The following is a 25031-nucleotide window of genomic DNA, read 5'->3' as shown; positions in this document are numbered from 1 at the left end:
AACCACAACAACCACTGCACCTTTCGGATCATCTGACAGAAAAAGGAAACGGTGGGATAAGAAAAAGGGCAAGAAGACTCAAACCGCCTCCAAGGACCAGCAAATTGTAGCGGTTCATGCTGCCACCATCCCAGCCACACCATCTGCTCCAGTCCCACCAAAAGCTTACAGTGGGAATTTGCCTAAGTGTCCCAAGTGCCCTTTTCACCACAACGGTCCATGCCGTGAATTGCAGTGTTCCAACTGCGGACGGAAGGGCCATACTGTCCGATTTTGCAAGGCCCCTCCCAAACCTATTACATAGGTTCCTGGTACGGGAGTGACCCCGACGTGTTATGGCTGCGGCGAAGCGGGCCATTTTAAGAAGAACTGTCCGAAGACTACAAATGCTGGGGGAACTGGAAGGTTACTTGCTATCGGTCACAATGAAGCAGTAGCCGATCCCATAGTGATCACGGGTACGTTTCTTCTCAACAACTCTTATGCCTGTGTCTTATTCGATAGTGGTGCAGAAAGAAGTGGTCTATGGAAAAGCTTGCAATTCTTATGTGAAGGAGATTGTGAGGCTTCACGGTGTTCCGTTAACGATTGTGTCGGATCGTGATAGCCGTTTCACCTCGAGGTTTTGGAAATATCTACAAGAGGAAATGGGTACCAAGTTGTGTTTAAGTACAGCTTACCATCCGCAAACTGATGGTCAAAGCGAACGAACAATACAAACACTTGAAGATATGCTAAGAGCATGTACCTTGGAATTCCTAGGTAATTGGGATGAACATTTACCTTTGGTAGAATTTTCCTATAATAATAGTTTTCACTCGAGCATTAAGATGACACCTTATCAAGCTTTGTACGGACAGAAGTGTCGTACGCCGTCTTGTTGGCTTGAGGCTGGGGAAAAGCAGTTTATGGGTCCCGAGATGGTCCATCAAACTGCTGAAAAGTTGAAAATAATTAAAGAAAGAATGTTAGCAGCTCAAGATCGTCAAAAGAGCTATTCTGACAAGAAGCGAAGACCGATGACTTTTGAGGTTGGAGATTCGGTTTTGCTTAAAGTCTCAGCGTGGAAGGGACTTATAAGATTTGGTAAAAAGGGAAAGTGTCACGCCCCGAAACCGATAACGGCGGAATACGTTTCGGGGTGGATGACGTAGTGAACAGTATCATCACAATTGCATAATAGTAGAAACAAGAAACATACAACCATAGAATTACATAGTGAATTTAATTACATGCGTGTTTTGTAATGTTTAACAATCACCCAAAAGTAAATCAAAAATAAGAGATGGGTCTTGTGTGCTCCACCTTCTCCAAAATGCCGCGTCTGTACCTGTCTATCTTTGACCTGAAGATACAAGTTATTTTGAAAACAATTATCAGCATAAAGCTGGTGAGTTCATAAGAGTTTAGTGTGAGTTTTTGTATATAAAGCATTAGTGTTAAAGATGTATCATTTATGTTCATAAGTAGTAGAAACTTAGAAAATCCCATATTTTCCAGGTAGTACATTGTAAGTGACAATCTGTGAAAAGTATGCATTCTTTATTCCTTTGAAAACAGTTTATTTTAAAAATACATTGGCAAATCTCCAAATAACAAATGTGATAGGCTAAGTTAAGCCCGTGATCAATGATAGAGGTGCGAGCTTCCTTTAGTGATAGATACTTACTTACTTCGGGATGTGGTTTAACATTTAGTGTAGTATTTTAGGGTAGTTGTAGTGTATTCCTTGTATATTACTAATAGTGAGGATAATAGAGGATCCCATGACCTTCCCGGTCATGCACAGAATAATGAGTAGTGGCATCCCTAGGCCTGCACGGAGCGGACTGAGATTAACAGTCGGGATGTAATAGCGTCTGCCCCGTATAGATCTATACATGTAGAGTCGTCTCCTGCTGGAACACTCCGGGCGTAGTGAATAGCGAATAGAGTATCTCATAGCGGGTTAGTGTATTATTGTTTGTTTAGTGGTTTCTCTATGGTTATAGTGTAGTAATCTTTTAGTATTGATCATAGTGTATTCTCTTACTAGTGTATCGTCTAGTAATAGTGAGTATTATAGTGTAGATAGTAATAACTTTAGCGAGTAGTAGCGGTAGCGACCCTAACCATACCTATTATGGTTATTTTAATGGGGATGTTTCTTAGCACGTTAGTGACTTTAGCATTAAGTGAAAACAGTAATATTCGTATCCCATACTGACATACAGATTTTATATAAGTAAGAAATCAACGACAGTCGGACGGATAACTACTACCCTAAGCCCACAATCAAACAAGAACAGGAAATAAGGCGAGATATCGGTCCTAAGTCCTCCAAGTCTTATTTATATAAATATATCAGAGTGGTTACATTTTATAAGCAAATTGATTAAATAAAATTATTTTTCCAAAAGAACATTTAAATTCTGATTCACTGTTTAAAAATAGTTTGAAAAGGGTAAAATCCGTTTTTAAGGCATAGGGACAAATCACATGTGATTTGAACTAAGGGTAGTGAATCACATGTGATTAATCTTTGTAACTCAGAAATCGTTCTGTAAAACTTTACATAAACATTTATAAGCAACTTGTATCTCCCCCCTAAAACATGTAAAACTTTTGAAAGGTTCATTAAGGGGTATGAACTCACCTGAAATCGCGGAAATCGGGTGAATCGGGTAAATCGGGTAAAAGTGTCGATTGAGCGTTTGGTACCAAATAACCACTTGAGCACCTTTTAGGACCCTAGTGTCATATGAAATATGTATTTTACAAGAAATTAATCATCGTATGCTTTTCATTATAGTATTTGGACATTCTAGTGTCGTTTTCGGGGTTTTAAGGCCTAGAAAGGGTTCCCGGGAGTGGTACAAGGCCATGGATGATTTACGGGAGGGTCCTTGAGTTCACTCTCTTTGAGTTTATGGCCTAAAAGCCATTCTTTGGGAGTTTACGGCCGTAAGCCCCCTAGGCTTGGCCGTAAACTCTTGTGACCCTCCAAAATGTGTGTTTAGGGCCTTATCTCACTTCCTTGATTTAGTGGTGTGTGTTTTGGACCAAGAGGGAAGGATTAAACATCATAATTTGTGTCATTTTTAGGGAGTTTACGGCCAAGACTTGTTCTTGGGCCATAAACTCCTATAGACCCTTCAAGATGTAGGTTTTACTTGTACAACATGGTCCCAAATGGTTTAGAAAAATCCTAGAAGGCCCTATAGTGAGTTTGGAACAATTTGGCACACATTTTTGGGGAGTTTACGGCCCAAGAACATCCTTGGCCGTAAACTCTTCATTTGGTATCAAAATGAGATGTTTAATGGTACAACACACTTCCAAAGGCCTTAGATAAATTCCTTTCATGCATTAGGGTAGTTTAAGGGCTTGTTTGACACAAAAGTTTGGGTGTTTACGGCCCAAGCTTAGCCTTGGCCGTAAACCCCTCTTTTTGTGTTCAAATGATGATGTTTAATGCACTTAAGTCTTCCTTGGAGTCAAGTCTAATTTACCAAACATCCTAGAAGTGTTTTTGGGGCTTAAAACATAGATTTATGGGGTGTTTGAGGTGTTTACGGCCTAAGCACATGCTTGGGTCGTAAACTCCTTTTTAAGCATCAATTTCTAGTGTTTTAATGTCCAAACTCTTCTAGTTATAAGCCTTAATTAGTATACTAACTCACAAGAAGGAAAAACTTGGTCTTTGGCTTGGTTTTGGGGGTTTACGGCCTAAGGAGCTTCTTAGGCCGTAAACTCCTCTTTGGACCTTGATTCCTATGATTTTTGGCCCTCAAATTAAATGAAGCATGTCTAGAATAAGATAGAGGATAAGTACTTACGTTTGGAAGTCGGAAATTAGCTGAATCGGGGTCGTTTTCGAGTCTAGAGAGAGAAAGTAGTGAGAGAGAGTGGGTGTGTAGTAAATGAGTGTTCAAGTGTTGTGCACACCCATTGCATATGTCTCGGGAATCACACCCGATACACGGCTACCCGATGTTTAAAGTTAACTGGGTTAAAACTTTTTACCCGGGTGAAGTGGTTGAAAGGTAATACAACTCTATTAGGTTAAACGGGGTTAACACATACGAGGTATATTTCTTATAATAATATCAAGCCATGTTTAAATTTAGACATTCAGATATTGACGATTTCAAATATTACATAAAATAACGTATAGTGACACGTTCCGTTAGTGAAAACGGGGTTTGTAACGGAGTTAAATTTGGGGTTGTCACATCATCCCCCCGATAGGGGAATTTCCTCCCGAAATTTAGAATATAGCAGATACGATATTACAATATTACTAAGCAAAGAGGTGAGGGTATTTGAGTTTCATTTGATCCTCGCGCTCCCAAGTGAATTCCGGCCCTCGCTTGGCGTTCCACCGAACCTTCACAATTGGGATGCGGCTTTGTTTCGTCCGTTTTACTTCACGATCCAAAACCTCAGCAGGTTCTTCCACGAAGTTGAGGCTCTCATTGATCTCGATCTCGCCGAGGGGAATCACAAGAGTCTCGTCAGACAGACATTTCTTCAAGTTTGAGACGTGGAAGGTAGGATGTATGTTACTTAGCTCGCGGGGTAAGTTTAGTTTGTAAGCTACAGGGCCGATTCTGGAAAGAATCTCAAAAGGCCCTATGTACCTTGGGTTTAACTTTCCACGCTTCCCAAAGCGTATCATGCCTTTCCAGGGCGAGACCTTCAGAAGGACCCGGTCTCCGACCTGAAATTCCAAGGGTTTCCTTCGTTTGTCGGCGTAGCTCTTCTGTCGATCTCTAGCGGCTTTTAGTCGTTCACGTATCTGTACAATCTTCTCAGTCGTCTCTCGAATGATCTCTGGACCGGTGAGGGCACTATCAGGAACTTGTCCCTTAGCTAACTGAGTGTCTCCCACCTCGGCCCAGCACAACGGAGATCTGCACTTTCGGCCGTAGAGAGCTTCGAATGGAGCTGCCTTGATGCTCGTGTGATAACTATTGTTGTAGGAAAACTCCACAAGAGGTAAGTGTGTATCCCACGATTTCCCGAAGTCGATCACACAAGCTCGCAGCATGTCTTCTAAGGTTTGGATCGTCCTCTCACTTTGCCCGTCAGTCTGCGGATGGTAGGCTGTACTCATGTCCAGCCTCGTCCCTAGTGCCTTTTGTAATGATTGCCAAAATCTAGAGGTGAATCTACTATCTCTGTCTGATATAATAGATATAGGGACGCCATGCAATTGCACTATTTCCTTTATATAAGTCCTAGTGAGCTTTTCCATCTTGTCCGTCTCCTTGATGGGTAGAAAGTGGGCAGACTTGGTCAACCTGTCAACGATGACCCAAATGGTATCTAATCCACCTGCTGTCTTGGGCAGCTTGGTGATAAAGTCCATTGTGATTCGCTCCCACTTCCATTCTGGTATTTCCAGCTGTTGGAGGAGTCCTGATGGCTTTTGACATTCTACTTTGACCTTCGCGCAAGTAAGGCACTTACTTACAAAGGTAGCGATCTCCGCTTTCATATTCGGCCACCAGTATAGCTTTTTGAGATCCAGATACATCTTATCTGAACCCGGGTGGACGGAGTAACGAGTGTTGTGTGCTTCTCTCATAACCAAATCCCTAAAACCTCCATGGCGTGGAGTCCAGATTCGGTCCATAAAGTAATAGGTTCCGTCACCCTTAACCTCCATATTTTTATCCATTCCGCGCAGGGATTCTCCCGCCACATTTCCAGGCTTTAAGGCTTCCAGCTGAGCCTCCTTGATCTGCGTGGATAGATGTGAATGTATAGTCATTGTCAGCGACTTGGTCCTTCGTCCGGGATATTCTTTCCTGCTCAGGGCGTCTGCTACTACGTTGGCTTTCCCCGAATGATATCTAATTTCACAGTCGTAATCGTTAAGTAACTCGACCCATCGGCGCTGTCTCATATTGAGTTCTTTTTGGTTTAGTATGTGTTGGAGGCTTTTATGATCAGTATACACCACGCTCTTCGTCCCATACAAGTAGTGTTTCCAGATTTTTAATGCAAAGACGACCGCTCCTAACTCGAGGTCGTGAGTGGTGTAGTTCACTTCATGGTTCTTTAGCTGTCTCGAGGCATAGGCGATAACCTTGCCTCGTTGCATCAAGACACAACCGAGCCCCTGATTGGATGCATCACAGTATATGACGAAGTCCTCTGTCCCCTCGGGAAGGGATAATACTGGTGCGGTGCATAGGGCTCGCTTCAAGGTCTGAAATGCCTTCTCCTGTTTCTCTTCCCAGTCGAATGATACACCCTTCTGTGTTAGCATGGTGAGAGGTTTCGCAATCCGAGAGAAATTTTGGATGAACCGACGGTAGTAGCCAGCGAGGCCTAGAAATTGACGAATTTCCGTAGGCGTCTTTGGTACTGACCAGTTCTCAATAGCTTTGATTTTGGAGGGGTCCACGTGGATTCCGTCTTCACTGACCACGTGCCCTAAGAATTCAACTCTTCGGATCCAAAACTCGCACTTAGAAAACTTCGCATACAACTTCTCGGATCGCAGGGTTTCCAGGACTAATCGTAAATGATTTTTGTGCTCTTCCTCGCTTCGAGAGTAGACGAGAATGTCGTCAATAAAGACGATGACGAACTGATCTAGATATGGACGACATACCCTATTCATCAAATCCATGAATACCGCGGGGGCGTTAGTCAGTCCAAAGGGCATCACTACGAACTCAAAATGCCCGTAGCGGGTTCGGAAAGCTGTCTTTGGAACATCTTCCTCGAGCACCCGTAACTGATGGTACCCCGATCTAAGATCAATCTTGGAGAAGTAACTTGCTCCTTGGAGTTGATCGAATAGGTCGTCGATACGAGGAAGTGGATAGCGATTTTTGATCGTGAGTTTATTGAGTTCCCTATAATCGATGCACATCCGAAACGACCCATCCTTTTTCTTCACAAACAAGACCGGAGCTCCCCAAGGTGAGAAGCTCGGTCTTATAAAACCCTTGCTAAGCAGTTCGTTGAGTTGACCGGATAGTTCTTGCATTTCGGCGGGCGCTAGGCGGTAGGGCGACTTAGCTACGGGGGTAGCTCCTGGGATTAGGTCGATTCTGAATTCAACCTGTCGTTTAGGAGGTAGGCCTGGGAGATCCTCCGGAAAGACATCAGGAAAATCGCATACTACTGGAATGTCTTTTGGATCTTTCGATTTCTGGTTAGTGTCGACGACGTGAGCAAGAAAGGCACGATATTCCTTGCGCAAGTATTTCTGAGCCTGAATACTAGAGATGATACGAAGGTTTGTACTTGGCTTATCTCTGTATATCACTAGGGTCTCTCGATTCGGAAAGTTCAGGCGAATGGCTTTCTCGGAACATAGGATGTCGGCGTAGTGAAGGCTTAGCCAATCCATACCAACAATGACATCGAAATTTTTGATTGAGACTGGTATAAGATCGATTAAAAAGGGGTGATCATCTAACGTGAGAGTACAACCTATATAGATTTCATTAGAGCTTTCTGTCTTCCCATTAGCCATTTCTACAACGAATGTTTCTTTTAGTGGTTGAGGGGTTTGTTTGAGTAGGTGTTTAAAGTTTTGATTTATGAAGCTTCTTTCTGCACCACTATCGAATAAGACACAGGCATAAGAGTTGTTGAGAAGAAACGTACCCGTGATCACTATGGGATCGGCTACTGCTTCATTGTGACCGATAGCAAGTAACCTTCCAGTTCCCCCAGCATTTGTAGTCTTCGGACAGTTCTTCTTAAAATGGCCCGCTTCGCCGCAGCCATAATACGTCGGGGTCACTCCCGTACCAGGAACCTATGTAATAGGTTTGGGAGGGGCCTTGCAAAATCGGACAGTATGGCCCTTCCGTCCGCAGTTGGAACACTGCAATTCACGGCATGGACCGTTGTGGTGAAAAGGGCACTTGGGACACTTAGGCAAATTCCCACTGTAAGCTTTTGGTGGGACTGGAGCAGATGGTGTGGCTGGGATGGTGGCAGCATGAACCGCTACAATTTGCTGGTCCTTGGAGGCGGTTTGAGTCTTCTTGCCCTTTTTCTTATCCCACCGTTTCCTTTTTCTGTCAGATGATCCGAAAGGTGCAGTGGTTGTTGTGGTTGTTGTTGCTGGAGTGGAGGAGATTTCGTGATTGATCAGACTCTGGGCCAATTCCTTGGCGCTGTCAAAAGTGGTAGGGCGTGAAGCCAGAACATTTCCTCGATACGGGGGCACTAAACCCCAGATGTACCGTTCAATTTTCTTGCTTTCGGATGGGATCATATTAGGACACATAGCTACCAAATCGCAAAACCTGGCAGTGTAAGCTGCTATGTCAGTCCCCTTCATTTTGAGGTTCCAGAGTTCTTCCTCAAGCTTCTGAACTTCGCCCCTAGGGCAATACTCTCCTCTCATGAGGTCCTTTAGAGTGTCCCAGCCCATGGCATTGGCTGTGACCAAGGAGAGTGCACTGACATGGCCGTTCCACCATGACAAGGCCCTGTTAGTGAGGGTAGCGGTAGCGAACTTGATTTTGCTCTCTTCGGGACAAGAGCACATTTCGAATACAGCTTCGGTCCTTTCGAACCATTAGGACAATGCCAGAATTCCTCCGGTACCATCGAAGAAAGCAGGTTTACAATTCATGAAGTCCTTATAAGTGCATCCCTGCACTCGTTGGTGGACTTCACCAAATCTAGAATTTCCACCGCTCGCATCACCCGAGTTCATTTGGGCCATGGCTGCTGTTACAGCTGCAGTCACAGCCGCTTGGAACAACACCGGATCGAACTGCGGAGGAGGAGGTGGTGGAGGAGGGGTTTGAGTTTCAGGTCTTCCTCTGTTGGGACGCTTTCGTGGAGGCATCCTTCACTGGAAGATCATAGAAATGATAGCAATAGTAAGAGCCTATTGCGAACATGAATAGAGTGTTTCATGGATTAAATCAACATAATCCAAGATCAGGGTAAGAGTTATAGCAATAGAGAAATCATCTGCCAATATACTAGTATGAATGATGCAACAGAAGTTCATGAAAATTGACCTAGCAGTAGGTCTTACATCACACCATAGAGAAAATATTGGCAGTTTAGAGGTTCAACTAGAGTACTTTTAAACTAGGAATGTTTACAGACAAAAGACCTACGGAACATAGAGATAAAAGGCTAGTCTTTTAAACAAAAGAGTGAGGTAACTAGATGTCTTCTACTGGCGACGGCTGTTTGTCGGGCGAATCCTCAGATCCTCCAGTTGACGCATAACTTCTTGAAGGTGTCGATCATGGGTCCTTTGGCGTGCTCGGAGTTCCCTAACTTCAGCTTGGGATGCAGCCAGCTGATGCTGCAGAGCCTCGTTGGTCCTCCTTGTCCTGTCCACGGCTTCTTCGAGTTGGCGGATGCGAACAGTGTTGAGGTTTGAGTTGGCATCCACTTCTACCACTCGACCAATGGCAGCTTGACTTTGCTCAACATTCCTGGCAATTCTTCGGATCATGATGGGCAGAACCCGATCTGCTGATCCCCCTTCGCTTATGTTGTAGAAGCTTCGGTCTCCATTGTAAGGCAAGGGCTGACCCTGCTCCTCGCTCCATCGATACAAGGACATTGCCCACATAGGAGTGGGGCCCTGAAATGCGGGTCGGGGGTTAGGGTTCGGGGCATCAGGAGGTTGGTTGTTGACTTCTGGCTCGGAGCTCGAGCTATCCGAGAAGTCTTCAGCATGATGATCATCCAAAGGAATAGGGTTATCGTCGTCTGACTCCTCTTCGAGCCATCCTCCATTGCCCTGGTTCGGAAAGTACGGATCGCCGGGTAGGTGGAAGCCAGCCATGCTATCTACGCGAGAAAGGGGGAAAAGAAGATTAATAGACGTACTATTCTAAGATACTTATAGGGAGAATCATTATCAGTTGACCCAATACTTGCATAGTGCATACCGATTACATGTAATCGAAGCAAGATAGTCCTTCGAATAAACCACCCTAACTTCAGACCCCCAATCAAACAAGAACAGGGAATGAAGCTAAGGCTGCAGATTCTGAGTCTATAGCGCCCTAATCACATGTAATCGTGGTGTATCCACTTAGCAACTATTGTCCTACTAGTAATGACCGTTTTTGTTAACACATACGTATAATCTAGAGATACAGAATACTCCTATAGTATTCTTATGGTAGCGTTATTGTGGTATTGTTGGTAAGTCTTAGACTTGTTGCAACATCACAACCAAACTTAGGCACATGCTAGTCACTCCCAGGAAAACGTAGTTGATCAGGCTACATCATCCTGAATGTGACTATATGTCTCTAAACCCAATTGTGCTGCCCAACAGTCTTAATACTTTTGTTTTGTTCTAGGACGATACTGATTCCTGTGTTTCATAGTGATGTGTGTATATATATATACTTAGTTAGATCTTTTAGATACTTAACAGTATATATTTTTAGTCAGAGTGTTTTAGTCCCGAAGTGTTTATAGTTCGTATATCTTTTATAGGTTGATATACTTGATTCACTATAAACAATGCTCTGATACCAATCTGTCACACCCCGAAACCGATAACGGCGGAATACGTTTCGGGGTGGATGACGTAGTGAATAGTATCATCACAATTGCATAATAGTAGAAACAAGAAACATACAACCATAGAATTACATAGTGAATTTAATTACATGCGTGTTTTGTAATGTTTAACAATCACCCAAAAGTAAATCAAAAATAAGAGATGGGTCTTGTGTGCTCCACCTTCTCCAAAATGCCGCGTCTGTACCTATCTATCTTTGACCTGAAGATACAAGTTATTTTGAAAACAATTATCAGCATAAAGCTGGTGAGTTCATAAGAGTTTAGTGTGAGTTTTTGTATACAAAGCATTAGTGTTAAAGATGTATCATTTATGTTCATAAGTAGTAGAAACTTAGAAAATCCCATATTTTCCAGGTAATACATTGTAAGTGACAATCTGTGAAAAGTATGCATTCATTATTCCTTTGAAAACAGTTTATTTTAAAAATACATTGGCAAATCTCCAAATAACAAATGTGATAGGATAAGTTAAGCCCGTGATCAATGATAGAGGTGCGAGCTTCCTTTAGTGATAGATACTTACTTACTTCGGGATGTGGTTTAACATTTAGTGTAGTATTTTAGGGTAGTTGTAGTGTATTCCTTGTATATTACTAATAGTGAGGATAATAGAGGATCCCATGACCTTCCCGGTCATGCACAGAATAGTGAGTAGTGGCATCCCTGGGCCTGCACGGCGCGGACTGAGATTGACAGTCGGGATGTAATAGCGTCTGCCCCGTATAGATCTATACATGTAGAGTCGTCTCCTGCTGGAACACTCCGGGCGTAGTGAATAGCGAATAGAGTATCTCATAGCGGGTTAGTGTATTATTGTTTGTTTAGTGTTTTCTCTATGGTTATAGTGTAGTAATCTTTTAGTATTGATCATAGTGTATTCTCTTACTAGTGTATCGTCTAGTAATAGTGAGTATTATAGTGTAGATAGTAATAACTTTAGCGAGTAGTAGCGGTAGCGACCCTAACCATACCTATTATGGTTATTTTAATGGGGATGTTTCTTAGCACGTTAGTGACTTTAGCATTAAGTGAAAACAGTAATATTCGTATCCCATACTGACATACAGATTTTATATAAGTAAGAAATCAACGACAGTCGGACGGATAACTACTACCCTAAGCCCACAATCAAACAAGAACAGGAAATAAGGCGAGATATCGGTCCTAAGTCCTCCAAGTCTTATTTATATAAATATATCAGAGTGGTTACATTTTATAAGCAAATTGATTAAATAAAATTATTTTTCCAAAAGAACATTTAAATTCTGATTCACTATTTAAAAATAGTTTGAAAAGGGTAAAACCCGTTTTTAAGGCATAGGGACAAATCACATGTGATTTGAACTAAGGGTAGTGAATCACATGTGATTAATCTTTGTAACTCGGAAATCGTTCTGTAAAACTTTACATAAACATTTATAAGCAACTTGTATCTCCCCCCTAAAACATGTAAAACTTTTGAAAGGTTCATTAAGGGGTATGAACTCACCTGAAATCGCGGAAATCGGGTGAATCGGGTAAATCGGGTAAAAGTGTCGATTGAGCGTTTGGTACCAAATAACCACTTGAGAGCACATTTTAGGACCCTAGTGTCATATGAAATATGTATTTTACAAGAAATTAATCATCTTATGCTTTTCATTATAGTATTTGGACATTCTAGTGTCGTTTTCGGGGTTTTAAGGCCTAGAAAGGGTTCCCGGGAGTGGTACAAGGCCATGGATGATTTACGGGAGGGTCCTTGAGTTCACTCTCTTTGAGTTTATGGCCTAAAAGCCATTCTTTGGGAGTTTACGGCCGTGAGCCCCCTAGGCTTGGCCGTAAACTCTTGTGACCCTCCAAAATGTGTGTTTAGGGCCTTATCTCACTTCCTTGATTTAGTGGTGTGTGTTTTGGACCAAGTGGGAAGGATTAAACATCATAGATTGTGTCATTTTTAGGGAGTTTACGGCCAAGACTTGTTCTTGGGCCGTAAACTCCTATAGACCCTTCAAGATGTAGGTTTTACTTGTACAACATGGTCCCAAATGGTTTAGAAAAATCCTAGAAGGCCCTATAGTGAGTTTGGAACAATTTGGCACACATTTTTGGGGAGTTTACGGCCCAAGAACATCCTTGGCCGTAAACTCTTCATTTGGTATCAAAATGAGATGTTTAATGGTACAACACACTTCCAAAGGCCTTAGATAAATTCCTTTCATGCATTAGGGTAGTTTAAGGGCTTGTTTGACACAAAAGTTTGGGTGTTTACGGCCCAAGCTTAGCCTTGGCCGTAAACCCCTCTTTTTGTGTTCAAATGATGATGTTTAATGCACTTAAGTCTTCCTTGGAGTCAAGTCTAATTTACCAAACATCCTAGAAGTGTTTTTGGGGCTTAAAACATAGATTTATGGGGTGTTTGAGGTGTTTACGGCCTAAGCACATGCTTGGGCCGTAAACTCCTTTTTAAGCATCAATTTCTAGTGTTTTAATGTCCAAACTCTTCTAGTTATAATCCTTAATTAGTATACTAACTCACAAGAAGGAAAAACTTGGTCTTTGGCTTGGTTTTGGGGGTTTACGGCCTAAGGAGCTTCTTAGGCCGTAAACTCCTCTTTGGACCTTGATTCCTATGATTTTTGGCCCTCAAATTAAATGAAGCATGTCTAGAATAAGATAGAGGATAAGTACTTACGTTTGGAAGTCGCAAATTAGCGGAATCGGGGTCGTTTTCGAGTCTAGAGAGAGAAAGTAGTGAGAGAGAGTGGGTGTGTAGTAAATGAGTGTTCAAGTGTTGTGCACACCCATTGCATATGTCTCGGGAATCACACCCGATACACGGCTACCCGATGTTTAAAGTTAACTGGGTTAAAACTTTTTACCCGGGTGAAGTGGTTGAAAGGTAATACAACTCTATTAGGTTAAACGGGGTTAACACATACGAGGTATATTTCTTATAATAATATCAAGCCATGTTTAAATTTAGACATTCAGATATTGACGATTTCAAATATTACATAAAATAACGTATAGTGACACGTTCCGTTAGTGAAAACAGGGTTTGTAACGGAGTTAAATTTGGGGTTGTCACAGAAAGTTAAGTCCAAGGTTTATTGGACCGTTTAAAGTTCTTCAGAGGATTGGGAACCAAGCTTACAAGCTCGAATTACCCGAAGAACTGAATGGAATTCACAACACTTTTCATGTGTGTTATTTGAGGAAGTTCACAGGAGAAGTTCCCGATATAATTCCAATTTCTGAATTGAGAATTGATGAAAACAAGAGGTTAATTGAAGAACCAGAGGCAATTGTTGACCGAAAGACTAAGAAGCTTCGACGCAAGATGGTCGAATTAGTGCTTGTTCGTTAGAAACATTCGAATGGGCCAAATCTCACCTGGGAAACAGAGAGTGACATGTTGAGTCGCTATTCGCATTTGTTTGTTGATGTGTGATTCCGAGGACGGAATCATCCTAAGGGGGAGAGAATTGTAACGCCCGTGTTTCCAAGCTAGGCATTTTCATTGATGTAATAGTCTAGGTTAACCCTTGTAACTCTTTTTGGAGTATTAATGATGAAATATTTGAGCATTATGTGAATTATGTGAATTATGTGTTTATTTTCTTAATTATTATATGTAATGAATTAAGAATAAAATAAGCTTCAAATTTGAAGTGTGGGATAATCCCAATATCTTTGCATAAAGATGTAGTGGTTGAAACAAGGATTCCGAAGATATAAAGAATGCCGAAATCCGAGTTATAACGAAGAAGTTATGACCTGTCGAAGTTTTGCGACAGAACCGGCAACGTTGAATGACGTAAAAAGTGAAATTTACGTTAGAGCGATATTTAGTCTTAATGATCTAAAAAAAAGTCGTAGAGTTCGTTAAACCGAAAGCGTGCATATAAAGAACGCCAAAATCTGACTTCGTATGAGGAAGTTATGATTTTTCGAAGTTTCGACTTAGCGGTATGCAGCCCGAATACTCGATTTGAGACTGAGCGGTTTTTAGCCGAAACAATCTAAATGAGAATTGAATATCTCATTAATTGTAGTAAAACGATAAAAAGATAGGCGAAAACGGACGTCAGATGAAGAAGTTATGATTTTATAACGGAGTTTTCCTGTCCCGGCCTACTAAAAATAAATAATAAAAATAAACTCAAAATTAGCCGACGGAGTCTAAACGAAAGTTGTAGATTGTAGTCTCACCTACGCGTGGATATAAAGAACGTCGAAAACGGAGTTCGTATGAGGAAGATATGAATTTTTGAAGTTTATTAAATATTTTCGATATTTTATTTATATATATATTGGCTGATATTATCCGAAGGGGGGGAGTCAACAATCCTATCCAGGTTACGCCCTGTGTAACTAGGATTTACGCCCTGCGTAAATCACCCTTCCAGCCCCTATAAAAGGGTGTCGATGGCAGCCGAGTAGTTTGCTCATTTCTTCTCTTTTTCTCGCGTTTTTGCATCGTTTTTCGTGCAAGAATTATCCCGAAGCCCCGGTATCATTCCCGAGCCCCGAAGCAAGTCCCGAGATCCCGAAGATCCCGAGAAGTGCGGTTCCCGAGCCGAAGCTCTGCCCGCGAGAAGTTCGATTTTTGTAGAGATCTTCCAGATCTGCTGAGGATTACTACTTTTGCAAGCCGTAGTGCTGTCCGATCATCTTCTGATCAAGTGAGTGTGTAGTTATTTTCTTCTAACGCATAATTATGAAGTATTTTATATGGAATATGTATTATGTGTATAATTTTGTGGTTATGTGTGTGAATGTGTATTCACTTTCTTCTAACTCATAGATATGATTTATTCTCTATGAGATATGTGTTATGTGTGTGTACCTCATCTGTTATGTGAAATATGTGTTGATTAAAGCATGCTATGCAGGTTTTTAAACTATGTATAAAATGTATATTTTTATCTACTAATATGTTGGGTAGAACATGGGTAGATAGTTGGTGTGTAATAAACAGATGAGAGGCCTCGTTGTTGTTTGATTTAGTCATCTAGCGGAGTTTAGATGACAACCACAGATTTTTCTAGATAATCTTGTGGAACATTATCAGGTTCACCACCTGTAGGTGTTAATGAACTTGGGTGTTCATTCGCTGTACTCCATCCCCCTCATGGTTGCCTTATTTGACTTATATTGCTGAGGTACCCCCGAAGCATGTGTTGTCGCCCCGATGAAATATTCTTAGACTAGGTCCCTTATGTTAGTTGTCTTAGGGACATAAAGTGAGAATAACGGGAATGGGTAATTGGGTTATTGTTGGTTGGTGGAAATTAAATATAATTATTTATTGTGGGTTGAAAACCCTATATGCTCACCAGGCTCCCAAGCCTGACCCACTCAGTTTTATTTGTATTACAGGAAGTGGCGCGAGGGCATAAGATGGATGAACCATCAAGTTGTTTTGTTTACAAGTCTGTATATGTATATATTTGTTGAATGACTTTTAATGTTATCGTTTATGCTTATTGGTCTGTATCGGAACATGACACCCCGAGTTTTGATTATATAATGAAAAATACATTTCTTTTATGAAATGCTTTGGTAAACATTGTTTTATCATGTTTTGTTTTTGGGAACAAATTCCGCAACTCTTTCAAATCAAAAGGATTTACTCTGAAATTATTTTAAAAGCATAAATGAAAATCGGTCTTTTCTAGCCGAGATTTTGGGTATGTCACAACTGAATCCTATAGACAGTAGAATACTCGGTCGTACTCTAAGCCCACAACCAGATAATGAGCAGGAAATAAAGCCAAACTAAATATTCTCAGGGTATAGAATCTTAGCTATGTACAACTATGATGCATACACTAAGCAACTACAGTAATGATGTCAATTTCAGAAATAAAGAATGCCTAGGCTATCAGGAATCATATAATCACGTAATTCTATCATGCAATTCCTGAAGATTTGTATCCTATTATTAGCATGTTGTTCTAAAATAATATAAGATGACATAATCTCAAATAACTGTGTGGTATTTTGGGGTCAACTTACTGGCTCCGACTGATCGTACACATCACATCTTCCTTGAATATTTTGAAAACCATTTCAAAATTGTTTTAAAAACTTTTTTCCTTAGTTTGAGACTGGATTCACATGAGTGTTCCTCCAATTCAATCAAACCAAGGCTCTGATACCAACTTGTATCATCCATAAAAATCCATTAAATTTGGACCTTTTCAAAAAAACCCATTTTCTAAAGAAGTGTTTACAAAGACCATTGTTTCCAAAACATTACTTTAAAAATCAGAATCACTTTGAACATAGTTTTCCAAACATTTATATTATCAAAGTTTCCCAGAAATCAACAGTCCAAAACGCGAGGATGTGTATGGTCACGCCTTTGCCTTGATACGATCCACTAAAGTACCTAAAACTATAAACCAAACTTTAAGCACGAAGCTTAGCGAGTTCCCCCAAAATACCAGTCACACAAATGATCACATACATAAAATAACAACATGCAATGGCTCCACAGCTAAAAGATTGGATTACCTGTGGCCCACAGTGTGAGTCTAGCTTGCCTAACGGGCCCACAACATAAGTCTGTCTTGCCCTCGGGCCCACAACTTATGTCTGGCTTGCTCCTTATACCGATCGGTCATCAATCTGAAATATCAATGTTCGGTCCTCAGTACGAATCTGGCATACCAACCGGGTCCTCAACTCGTATACGGAATGCTATTGAGCCCTCAATATGAGTCTGGCATGCCCTACTCAGCCCTCAGCTCATATTTGGATTGCACCAATACCCTTAAGCCCTCAGTACAAGTCTGGCATACCAACCGGGTCCTCAATTCCTATCTAGAATACTATTGAGCCCTCCGTAATGAGTCTAGTATGCCCTACCTGGCCCTCAGCTCATATCTGGAATGCCCCAGGGTTTGTTGGCTACAACACAAAGCAATACAACCTCAACCCAACACAACATACTGACAGATAACCAACATGCGCAGAGAATCATGCTCATAGAATCATAGATAGTTCTACATATCTACTAGGCTAGCATATAATGAACTAGCATACTCATGCATATCTATTCCATACTTTGCATATCAGCAATATTAGCTTATCAACCAAAAGGGTTGGCCTTGGTGCCTTTGACCCGAAAGTACAGTGAGGAAAACTCACCTCACAATGTCGAATCACACTAAAAACCTCCGACTGTTGGCTCACAAAAATCCCAAACTACCAAAACAAATCGAACAACCAACTAACAATTGGATTACCATCATGCACTAATGCTCCATACTTAGGGTAAGTGTCCACTTTACCCTTTTCATAATTGGGCCAAGACCCAAGCCTAATTCTTGATCCAAAAAGGCCCCAAATACTTCAAGCCCATGATTGGCCCAATTTTTTAAATTGGGCCCAAACTCCTTAGTGGGCCTTATCCTAAGGTCCAATCCTCCAATTAGTCTAGAACACAACTACTCAGATAGTCAGTTAAGGCCCAAGAATTAAAACCCCAAAGATGGCCCAAAACACGAAGCCCAAATGCAAAAGCCCAAACAGATACGTACCTTGGGCGTACCCCAAAGGTACGCAGGGTGTATACGAGCCTCGCATTGACTGAATACGGGGACGCTGACCAAGTACGCGGAGCGACTTCTTCCTACGTGGGGTGTACCCTCACAAGCCTTAAAACTTCCATAAGTGCTTAATGGATTAAGTGCTTGAGCTCAAACTTCAGATCCATGATCAAATAGCACTCTAGAATCATAAAGTCTCAAACTTTAAGACTTTGGTTGTCCAAAAAGGTCTTAATCCATTAAGACCTCTTACAAAGAATAAGGAACCAAACTAGCTCAATCGACTTCAGTTTTATGCCTTAGGACCCATCCTAGGGTCTGAAAGGACAACCCATCATGACCAAAACAAAGCATGCATAAAATTGGGACTCTTAGGACAAGAAGATTACCAAAAAGCAACCAATACAAGATCTAAACAATCCAAGCTTAAAGATAGAAGCTTTATACCTTCTGGAGCTTCCCAAGAAGATGATAATCCCATATCTACAAGCTTGCTTCCTTCCTTGACTCCTTTGATGCACTAACTTCTCCTTTTGGCTCACAAAAATCATACCATTTGCTCAAGATGCTCACTATGGGGCTAGTATTCTCTCAAAACGGCTAAAGAACTTGGAGGTTGAAAGAGTGAGTCAAAATAACCCATAATGATGCTTAAACACTCCACAAACCCTAAAAGTTAGGGTTTCACCCTGACATACGTACGCCTAGTGTACTACCCATGATCCTATAATTACCATATTGCCGCTAGGGCTTTCCTAAGCCACTTCTTTCCAATCCAAGAGCTAAAAATGACCTCAATAAAACTCAAGGGATGAATTTGAATTTACTTGAAAGTTGGGGTGTTAAAATCTGGACCAATATTCGCAATTGTCTAGAGCCTCGAAACTTCCCCCGTCGGCCATCTTAACTTAATGGGATTGGGGGGATGGATTTTGGCACCGATGGGTGAGGTTAGAGAGACACCGATGTGTAATTTTGAGATCGAAGAAAGAGAATGTAAAGAATGAAGGAAAGAGGAGTGGGTGCTGGTATGGATAGGGGTGGGTGTTTTTTCACTTTTTAAAGCTAAAGTTAATTAAGAAAAAAAACATAAAAGAAAATAGAAAGGGTATAAAAGACACTTTATAGGGTCAGACGTCAGGCATGTAAGAAAATTAAGCCATATGGACCATTCATAACAAAAAAAATTAACAAGGACTAAAGTTGTGACTTTTGGTAAACCACAGGGACAATTTATGTAATTTTGCCTATTTTTTATTGAAGAAATTCTTATATTTTTAATATTTTTTCCAATTTATCCCTTACAATTTTTATTTTTTTTATTTACCCCTTACATTTTCATTTTTTCTCAATTTAGACCTTACATTTTTTTTAGATTAAACCTCAAATTTTTTTCCTAAAAAAATCCTTACATATTTGTTATCATGAAAGTGTTCTTGCATTCGGTTCCATAATTCCATTGCGGATGCTTATAGCTTTATGATGGTTTGGAGTAAATCTAGAGAGATTGTATTGTAGCTCCATCGCTTGACGATTGCATAAATTTCACTTTCACGTGGCATCATCGATAGGGTGAAGAACGTTATAGGTGCATGTAATCATCTAGGAAAGTTCAACCTAAAATATGTAACAATCATCAATATGATCAAGGGTTATTCTCATTAACAGCTATAGGGTTCGATGATAGAAGAAAAACACCCTTCCTCTCTTTCTATTCCTCTTCTTGCCAACAGATGTTATCCATTGTAACATCCCAAAAATCACGATAAAATTTTTCATTTTTCAATTAAGTAAAATCATTGTTTCAAATAAAAAAATCAAGCCATAAACCAAGTATCAAATACAAATATCTAAAAGTAGTGTATCATAAAATCTTCAAAACATATAATTGAAGAATGTGTATAATCACACCTTCGCCTTGCCCTGATCGTCAGAAGTACCTGAAACATTACACTTAAACTATAAGTCCAAGCATAGTAAGTTCCCCAAAAATACCATCATAAACAACAAATAGCAGTATGCATGATGGGTCCATAGTCATCAAATTAGATCACCCCTGAGACCATAACATGAGTCTGGCATGCCTTTCAGGCTCACAACTCATGTCTGGATTGCTCCCAAGCCTACAACATAAGTATCGCTTGCCTTCTTGTGCCACAACTTATGTGTGTCTTGCTCTCGGTTTATTAGATTACGTGTAGAGCAATAATGCCTCAACCTAACCGCACTATGTCGACATATGTAATAGATAAAACATATAATAACGAACACATAATCATGTAGATCTAAAAGATCACTACAACATAGAAACATCCTATACATCAGGATACATAACCTAGTGGGTCGGCATTGGTGCCTTCGACCTACAAGTACAGTGAGGAAAACTCACCTAACAATCTGAAAAGATAGTTAAACGAATCATTGCTCTGAATACTGCATATACTGATCACATATACATATAACAAGGACACAAGCTTCAATCTACTACTTAAAATACCCCAAATAACCTAAAGTCAAACTTGGTCAAATTCAATAGTCAATGGTCAACGTCAAAGTCAACTCCAACTGGTCGCCTAGCTGTGGCCTTCCTTGACCATGTCGTGGTCACAAATCGACAAAACATACAATCTTAACCCAGTCGCCACGCAATGGAAACCTAGGCCACGCCGTGGGCACTAGGCTCAACATCTTAATGGATTAAGTCGATTCCTTTGATCCTAAGGGATCAAAAGCCCATATTTGGTCCATTCTAAGGTCCAAGTGGATAAAGCTTCCAACTTTATCCATTTAGACCCTTTAAGATATAGAGATCTCATTTCCTAGTTCTAAAAATGGAAAAACATAACTTGGCTTAACTCATTAAGCACTAAACCATGAAGGATTCTAGTTTCACACATCCAGAAACGTTTCTAACATTACATAAAAACATTAAACCCCTTATTTTCTAAACATGCATGTACAATGCATGTCTTGGACTTTATTAGGTCAAAATGAGGGTTTTTGGCCAAAAATCCCATGCATGATAGTAAAACTAAATATTACTCCAAATCCAAAGCATCAAAGGCCCTAAATGGCTGGGAGATTCATAAAGTTGCAAAATTTATGAGATTTCAATATTTAACCACCTGTCATGATAAAAATCAAATATTGGATACTTACAAGGTTCCAGAAGATTGCTACAACAAAGGACGATGGCTTGCATGCAGATTCTAAGCTCACTTCTTCTTCTTTCTTCCTTAAATGGACTCAAAGAGCACTAAAACAAGGTTTAAAAAAAGGAGGAGGGGACTAGGGTTTTCAAAATGTCAAAGATGTTGATGGAGGCTAAGGGTGAGCAAACCATAGCCTCAACATTCCTTTAAATAGGGAGCAAAACTCAAAAATAGGATTTTTTTTTCTTTGCCAGTTGTCACGTCGTGGCCATGTACTATCACGATGTGGTGACCTTAAATGAACTCGTGATTTTTTTTATCTTGAAGTGTTATGTTGTGGCGCCTTCTCCACGTCGTGATAACCTTAATTACCTCAGGATATGGATGTTACAAGCCCCCCCCCCCCTTACACATGAATCAGACTTCATCCTTGATGTCCAATGCTATGAATAACTTAGGGTAGTGCTCCCGCATCTCTTACTCTGGTTCCCAAGTCTATTCGGAACCCTTGCGATATTATCACTGAACCTTGAGTAATGGGACCACCTTGTTATGCTGTAACGTCCCAAAAATAAGACCCGATTTTTTTTCATTTTTAGTATAATAAAATAGTAAACCATATCATTGTCATAAAACCAAGGTAACAGATTGTATCAATACATCATCAATCATCATAGTAAATCACAAAATGGAGAATTGTGTGGTGTGTTCTCTACAGTCATCCTGGGCTCTTTCCTTTGGAACCAGAAGTACCTGAAACATAAACTGAAAATCGTAAGCACAAAGCTTAGTGAGTTCCCCAAAATACCACATACCATATATACATAAATAAACAAATAACGAGCCTCGCCCGACATCAGGCCCTGCACGGAATCGAGCCCCACTCAGTTTACAGATCTATCATTCACCGGGCCCCGTCCGGTATATATATAAACATATAAACACATAACACATGCAATAATCACAAAGATACATAGCATAAAGAATGGTCATCTAGCCCCGCCCAGCATCGGGCCCCACCCAGTAAGCATACGAGCACATAACACATGCAAGAGGCATGCAAACATCTAGCATCCTAACATAACAAAATTATGGGCCAGCATTGGTGTGTTCGAACCACTAATCATAGTGAGGAAACTCACCTCTCACTGCTAATCTCACAGATAAATCTCTGATTGCTGGCCCGCTAAAAATCTCTGTGCTATAATCACAAAAAATCGTCCAATTAATAATTGGATCTTGAATCACCCTAAAAGTCCAAACTAGGGTAAAAGACCTTTTTACCCTTCCCTATATTTAGCCCAAGGCCCAACCCCAATTATCCAATGGTCCAAATTCTAAAATAATCACAAAAGGCCCAACTATAGACCAAATATCCAAATTGGGCCGAAACCCTTTCATGGGCCTAAAAACAAGGTGCAAAAATATTCTTAGCCCAAAACAATATTATGATGGCCCAAAATAAAGCCCTAGACTCCTAAGGTCCAAAACAGGCCCAACTTCCAAAGACCACTGGTGAGTATGCAGGGCGTACTCAACTTTTACGCTAAGCGTACCCACTTTAGGGCTTGTACGCGTGGCGTACCAGCTTGTACGCCCATCGTACTCCCCCTATTTGGACAACTTTCTCATTTAGCTCTTAAATGGTTAAGACCTGACTCCAACACTTAGATCTAACTTCCTTAAAGTGGCTTATCACATAAAGTTGCCAACTTTACGTTCATGCATGGTTTAATGAGGCTCTTAGAGCTCAAAAGAGCTTAACAAGTCACTTAATGCAAGCATGAGACCACCCATACCATAAAGTTTGCATTTTTGTGCTTAAGGAGCCCTCAAAATGTCCAGATCTACAAGGTTTAGCTTCTAAAATAGCCTTAAGTCAACTAGTCCAACCAAAAAGGGACCAAAAGGACCATAACAAGCTAAGGAGTAGATCAAAGCAAAAAGTAGACAAGGTATGGAATTTATACCTCAAAAGTCACCAAAAGATGGAGCTAAATCTGGATCTCTAAGCTCCCCTCCAAGGAATGATTCTTCCAAATTCCTCTTCTATCACTTCAAAGAGCAATAAAACCCACCAAAGATCAAAACCAAGGCTCAATAGCACCACACAAAACAAAATGGACGAATTAGGGTTTTCAAGGGTAATGAGATTGAGTAAACATGTCATAAAGATTCTATCACAAGGATTATATAGGGTGCAACACCCTAAAATTACGGTTTCATGAAGTCACACATACGTCGTGTGTACGTAAGCGTACACCCCGCGTACGTGGTTCAAAGGCGCCATCCAACTTCTCCACTTAGTACGCTAAGTGTACCCTATGGTACGCCCCGCGTACTAACCACAAGGGCCAAAAGTAAATTGCTTAGAAATAGAAGGGTTGAAAGGGAACATACGAAATTCAAGTGTTACATATGCAAGGCCTTTGACTTCCAATTCAGAACCGGAACTGGTCTTTCAATATAGTGTTGGGTTTTCTACGCATCAAATACACTCTAAACTAGCTAGCAGAAAAATCAAAGCTACAATATACCTAAGTGTACATGTAACCTATGCATCTATGGTTTCATGCTAATCGGAATGAAATGCACGCTCTAGGTCAACCGATCCATGATGACCCAAATCGAATCCACTCCATGCTCTGTCTATGTTAACTTCATGATGAAATCCATGGTAATATCCTCCCATTTCCACACGGGAATCTACAACGGCTGCATGGTGTTGTGAGGTCACTGATGCTTGGCCTTAACTTTCCTGCAAGTTAAGCACCGCTCCACATACCAAGTCACATCTTGCTTCATGCAAGGCCACCAATAATCAGGACGGAAATCCCTATACATCTTCGTTGCCCCGAGATGAATAGAGAACCTAGACTCGTGCGCCTCCTCCATCAGAACCTAACGCACACTGCCCCAATACGGAACCCAAACCCTCCGATGCAGAGTCAACAACCCACGACTATCATAATCGAAGGAAGCCACCTGACCCACAATACGCTCACTCTTCTGGTGCTCTTCTTTCATATCCTCAACACGAGCCTCATGAATCCGCTCCAAAAGCATAGTAATCACGTTCATCCTCAAACATATGTCTCTAATCGAAGCCACGACCGCCTTGCGGCTGAGAGCATCGGCCACCACATTGGACTTCCATGGGTGATACATGATCTCACAATCATAATTGTTAACCACATCCAGCCACCGACGTTGCCTCAAATTTAGATTTGGTTGATCCATCAGATACCTCATGCTCTTGTGATATGTGTAAATGGTACAATGGAGCCCACACAGGTAATGCCACCAAATCTTGAGGGCAAAAACCATAGCCCCCAACTCTAAGTCATGCGTCAGATAACTCGCCTCATAAGGCTTCAGCTTCCTCAAAGTGTAGGCGATCACGCGACCCCTCTGCATCAACACTGCCACTAAACCCATGATCAACGCATCACTATAGACCGTAAAATCCTCGACACCCTCTGGCAGGTTCAGAATCGGTGCCTTGCGCAACCGCTGCCTAAAAGTCTCAAAGGTTTCCTACTGCTTAAACCCCAACGAAATGTGACCGAACTCTTCATCAACCGAGTCAATGGAACAACTATCTTGGAGAAATCCTTGATGAATCTCTGATAGTAACCTACTAATCCAATGAAACTCCAAATCTTAGATGAAGAACTCGGAACCTCCCACTGCATCACGGCCTCGACCTTGGCCGGATCGACCACAATACCTTTCTAGTTGACAAGGTGCCCTTGAAACTACACCTCGCGCAACCAGAACTCACACTTGGAGAACTTTGTGTAAA

The sequence above is a fragment of the Lactuca serriola genome, chromosome 5, assembly GCF_051521515.1.
Source record: "Lactuca serriola cultivar US96UC23 chromosome 5, Lser_US96UC23_V15, whole genome shotgun sequence".
Classification (NCBI taxonomy): Eukaryota; Viridiplantae; Streptophyta; class Magnoliopsida; order Asterales; family Asteraceae; genus Lactuca; species Lactuca serriola.
Note: the sequence above shows the minus strand (reverse complement) of the source record.